The sequence below is a fragment of the Alosa pseudoharengus genome, unplaced genomic scaffold, assembly GCF_046254945.1.
Source record: "Alosa pseudoharengus isolate Yale_2024_CS ecotype anadromous, Long Island Sound unplaced genomic scaffold, YU_APseudo_1.1 YU_APseudo_1.1_scf_19, whole genome shotgun sequence".
Classification (NCBI taxonomy): Eukaryota; Metazoa; Chordata; class Actinopteri; order Clupeiformes; family Clupeidae; genus Alosa; species Alosa pseudoharengus.
Window position 1 is genome coordinate 2,402,264 of NW_027468657.1, and position 6,252 is coordinate 2,408,515.

Consider the following 6,252-nt stretch of genomic DNA (forward strand, 5'->3'; position numbering starts at 1 on the left):
AAGTGTTAATGACTAACGGCTGCACATGTTAATAAGTGTTAATGGCTGCACATATTAATAAGTGTTAATGACTAATGGCTGCACATGTTAATAAGTGTTAATGGCTGCACATATTAATAAAAGTTAATGACTGCACATATTAATGAGTGCACATATTAATAAGAGTTAATGACTGCACGTGTTAATAAGTGTTAATGACTGCACGTGTTAATGAGTGTTAATAGCTGCAACTACTCATTTACTGTGGAGTATGCAATAACAATAACCCCCCCCCCCCCAAAAAAAAAAAACATTTATATAATATTCAAGTGATAACAAAAATGGGACCCCCGTTGTACAATGCCTGCACAAAGAGTGCAATCATACAATCAATGAGAGCATGTGGTTATAAATTCTTTGATGCAACAGTTGCTTTTCTGGACCAGTGAGTGACATTTGGGTAATTTTCTGCGGCACACCTGATGATCTCTCACGGCACAGTAGTGTGCCCAGGCACTGGTTGAAAAACACTAGAATAGGCTACATTGCAGTCAGCATCTATATGCTTCATGGAAATGCTTAGCTTAAGGAAAACTAATTATTGAAGCCTCACCAACTCAATTCTTCAGAGGCAAAAGTAGGAATCTTTATATTATTGAAGCCTCACCAACTCAATTGTTCAGAGGCAAAGTAGGAATCTTTATATTATTGAAGCCTCACCAACTCAATTTTTCAGAGGCAAAGTAGGAATCTTTATATTATTGAAGCCTCACCAACTCATATTGAAGCCTCACCAACTCAATTCTTCAGAGGCAAAGTAGGAATCTTTATATTATTGGCCATGTTCCAAATCGGTGAGTCCAGCTGCATGAGATCCGGGCTTGATGCATTAGAGAAACTTCAACGCTAGTGGCCTGACTTTTTCTGTGTCAGGTGCGCTAGCTTGAACGCTAGTTGCCTGGCTGTTTCCGTGTCAGGTGCGCTAGCTTCAACGCTAGTTGCCTGGCTGTTTCCGTGTCAGGTGCGCTAGCTTCAACGCTAGTTGCCTGACTTTCTGTGTCAGGTGCGCTAGCTTGAACGCTAGTTGCCTGGCTGTTTCCGTGTCAGGTGTGCTAGCTTGAACGCTGGTTGCCTGACTGTTTCTGTGTCAGGTGCGCTAGCTTGAACGCTGGTTGCCTGACTGTTTCTGTGTCAAGTGCGCTAGCTTGAACGCTAGTTGCCTGGCTGTTTCCGTGTCAGGTGCCCTAGCTTGAACGTTAGTGGCCTGACTGTTTCTGTGTCAGGTGCCCTAGCTGCGCTTTTGACGCAGCGTTCACAGCGCCTGTTCGATGGACAACTCACAGGCCGCCCATTATCAGAAGGCCCCTAGCTATAATGTTGGCCGTTATCAGAGGGCCCCAGGCTATAATGTTGGAGAGGGCACATAGCTATAATGTTGGAGAGGGCACATAGCTACAATGTTGGAGAGGGCACCTGAGAGGGCATCTAGCTATAATGTTGGAGAGGGCACCTGAGAGGGCATCTAGCTATAATGTTGGAGAGGGCATCTAGCTATAATGTTGGAGAGGGCACCTAGCTACAATGTTGGCCTTAACAGTAGCCTGTCTTAGTTGTCTAAAATGTGTGACTAATGTTAATTAAACATGTTTTAAACACTCAAGAACAGCTAATGACAGCAAATACACACTTTCATATATCTTATATGTAACTCCCCCCCACCCCTCAGCGTAGCGCCTCTATGCGCCACTGACTCTCTGGTGTGGTGTGGTGTGGTCTGCTCTGGTGTGCTCTGGTCTGGTGTGCTCTGGTCTGGTGTGGTCTGACTGGGAATGAAGCAGGCCGAATTCTATCATAAGAAAAGAATGCTCCAGTGAGCCAACTGCTCCTCAAACAAGGCAGTGAGGCAGTGCATACACACACACATGCACACACACACACACATGCGCACACACACACACACACACATGCACACACACACACACACACCGATTCCTCCCCAAATAAGGCAGTGAGGCAGTGCACACACACACACACATGCGCACACACACACACACACACATGCACACACACACACACCAACTGCTCCCCAAACAAAGCAGTGAGGCAGTGCACACACACACACACACACACACACACAAACTGCTCCCCAAACAAAGCAGTGAAGCAGTGCACACACACACACACATACACCAACTGCTCCCCAAACAGGGCAGTGAGCTCTGGTCCTCACCGTCTGTTCCCATCAGAAGATCCTTTCTGTTCTGATGGTTGTGTTCTGATGGTTCTATTACTAATGGGTTCTGTTACGGAAGGGTTCTGATGGTTCTGTACTGATGGTACTGATGGTTGTGTTCTGATGGTTGTGTTTTGATGGTTCTGTACTGATGGTTCTGTACTGATGGTTCTGTACTTATGGTACTGAGGGTTGTGTTCTGATGGTTCTGTTCTGATGGTTGTGTTCTGATGGTTCTGTACTGATGGTTCTGTACTGATGGTTCTGTTCTGATGGTTCTGTACTGATGGTACTGATGGTTCTGTTCTGATGGTTCTGTTCTGATGGTTCTGTACTGATGGTACTGATGGTTCTGTTCTGATGGTTGTGTTCTGATGGTTCTGTACTGATGGTTCTGTTCTGATGGTTCTGTTCTGATGGTTCTGTACTTATGGTTCTATTACTAATGGGTTCTGTTACGGAAGGGTTCTGATGGTTCTGTACTTATGGTACTGATGGTTTTGTTCTGAGGGTTGTGTTCTGAGGGTTGCGTTGTGATGGTTCTGTTCTGATGCTTCTGTACTGATGGGACTGATGGTTTTCTTCTGAGGGTTGTGTACTGATGGTTGTGTTCTGATGGCTGTGTACTGATGGTACTGATGGTTCTGTTCTGATGGTTCTGTACTGATGGTTGTGTTCTGATGGTTCTGTACTGATGGTTCTGTTCTGATGGTTCTGTACTGATGGTTCTGTACTGATGGTTCTGTTCTGATGGTTCTGCAGGTTAGTTAAAATGAGCTGCTGTGTGGGAGACTGTGTGGTGGTGCAATCCTGTGGGCATCCCTTTTTGGAGTGTGTGTGTGTGTGTGTGTGTGTGTGTGTGTGTGTGTGTGTGTGTGTGTTAGGCCGATGGACGATGATGGTTTACAGTCATCATGATGGGAAGCAACATTGTGATGCCACGCCCCCACATGCCAGGCACTAATTCCTTCTGTAACATACTGTAGGCTAAAACATGCACAACCTTTCCCTGGAAATGAAATTGAGCCTAGAACTGATGCATATGCAGGCTACTTCAAAGGCTGTTAACCAGGGAATGTGAAACTACCGTCTTGTTCAATACTTCAAATAAATAATTAGCACCTTTCATACACAGAATGCAGTTCAAAGTGCTTTACATATGGAACATTTAACACAATAATAGAAAAGAAAATAATAATAAAAATAATAGGCTGTGCTAACAAATGCGTACAAACCGCAAGCCCTTGTTGCGGGCCTCCACAAATACCAAGTTCTTCAGACAAACCATTTCGGTAACGCTTTAGAATAACATGTGCTTATTAGGTATTAACAGTGCATTATAAGCAGTTAACAATTCATTACTAACAGTTAGTTAACGGTTGTTATCCTTTAATAACATAAACTAACTGTTAACATGCAGCTTGTAAGTGTTAACAAGCAGCCTTTTAAGTTACTTACAAGCATATTTGTTAACAGTTGTAAGTGTTAACAAGCAGCTTGTTAATGCTTGTTAATGGTGTATAAGACAAAGAAGTGGATAACTAATACACTTATAAGACCTTTCTTACCTATTTGTAGTAAATTTTGCAGCCCCCCAATCTAAAGCGAGGACCACATAGCCTATAGCTCCACAAGCCCAACCTTCTATCTCTATATATCTATTGTATCTTGCTATCTAGCTTGATTTAGCCGTGAGAAATGCACCTTCAAAACTGATGCAGCAAGCGGGAATCAAACCCCGGTCTCCTGCATCACAGAGTGACCTGTTACTGACTGAGCTACATTCCTATCTGTGTATATATATATATAAGTCATTGTGTATATATATATAAGTCATTGTTTGTCCTGCAAGTTGAAAAATTAGTTGATATGTGTCGGAAGAAGACTTAAAACGATTAAAACGTTAAAATTGTAACAGGAAATGAACACAACGCAAGTGGCAACAGTGGAATAAGCGGGATAATGGACTCCACGGTGGTCTGTTCACAGAAATTAATGCACTTACAAGGTTTAAACGGCCCTCCGCTTTGCGTCTGGGCCGTTTTACAACCTTGACTGTGCATTAACTTCTGTGAACAGACCACCGTGTCGTCCATTATCCCTTGCTTATATACAGACGTTTAAGGAACACAATGACTGGAAGACTGGCAGCCTTAACCCTTAACCCCCTACAGGCACACCATATGGCAACTGTGGCAAGGAAAAACTCCTTTTTTTATATATATATATATATATATATATTTTGGGCTTTGATGCCTTTAATGCGACAGGATAGTGGAGAATGACAGGAGGAGAATGGGAGAGAGAGTCCGGAAAGGCTGGGGCCTCCAGGAAGAAACCTTGAGCAGAACCTGACTTAATAGGGGGAGCCCATCTGCTTCTGGCTGGCTGCAGCTCTAATGGCAGCAGTCAAATGTAGAATGATCTGAAGAAGTAGTCTACAAGATAAGATGAGTTCACTAAAGGCTCTCTCATGGTGTGTTTTCAGGTCTTTTTTTAAAGATATTCTTCTCTCTCTCTCTCCCTACCTCTCTCTCTCTCTCTCTCTCTCCCTCCCTCTCGTGTTATGATGGGGAGTAGGGGAATGTGGTTGCTCTCTCTCTTCTCTCTCTCTCTCCCTCCCTCTCGTGTTATGATGGGGAGTAGGGGAATGTGGTTGCTCTCTGAGGAGATTACATAAAGAAAAGGATACAAGAGCAGTGTCCAGGGTGTTAGAGTCGCTCAGAGTCTGTGTGTGTGTGTGTGAGTGTGTGTGTGTGTGTGAGTGAGTGAGTGTGTGTATGTGTGTGAGTGAGTGAGTGTGTGTATGTGCGCGTGAGTGTTGAGTGTGTGTGTGTGTGTGTGTGTGTGTGTGTGAGTGTCTGTGTGAGTGTGTGTGTGAGAGTGTCTGTGTGAGTGTGTGTGAGTGAGTGTTGAGTGTGTGTGTGTGTGTGAGTGTCTGTGTGAGAGTGTCTGTAAGCGCTTTCAGATATAACCTCCGGAGTATATGCGGAGGTTTGTCAAACGGAGGTCCTACCCTTCGGATGATTCAGATATGATGCTAACCTGCGGACCTTATACGGACCTATGTGTGAACGACATACATGCACATTACAGAATCTCCGTGTGGTTGTCGAGTGAGGGGTGGGGGCTTGTAGAGTTCACAAGAGGCGAGATATGACGCAGAATATATGCGGCCGCTGCCTGTCACAGCTGCTGTTTGTTTACAAAGTGTAGCCTATGCATTATGTAGGCTAAAGAAGAAAAATCTATTGTGCGTAGGCTAATACTTGAAACTTGGAACCCCAAATCTGGTTTGCGTTGGAGAGAGAGAGCATGCACGAACTTTATGGTACCAGCCAATTCAGTAGGCTAACTCAAGTCTTCAAGGCCATCATATAGGCTACAACGTTTTTTAAGCAACAAACAAAATACTAACATAACAGTGAAGTGGTTTGTTTTTTCATGGTTTATTTTTTCCAAAAGCATCCTCTCCCCATGTGTCTACTGCATTTACGTAAGGAGCTTGGAACAAAGTTGGGTTTCTTCGTTTTCATTTTCTCTAGGCATATTTATGCTCAACAAATATCAGCAGTGAGGTCATGAGAAGGCTATCAATGAACAGAAAACCGACCGTGTTGGCTAACAATTTATTAAATACTCCTGTTATTGTCGTCAACGACGTCGCTGTATGCTACTGCCTTTTCAGCGCCTTCTGCTTATGATTCAGTCTTTGTTTGGCCTTGCCATGCAGTTGTAGGCTACAACGTGTCTCTTGCCCATGTGTTCTATCAAAATGCTGTCTGCCCTCATGGACAGTAGCTCCATGATGTCTGCATCTTTCCAGGTCGGATATTTTCTGGACAGCACTATGCCACTCCATCATAACACTGGCATTTAAGTCAGATTTAACCACATGGACGCACAAAAGAAACATCACCGACACGCCCTCTCACTAGGTGTGATTTTAACCGCATGTTCTACTCCTCGTTCAGACACAGCACATTTACATAATGTCCGGAGGAAATACTAGGGGGGGAGTAGTAGAACAACCGGCTATA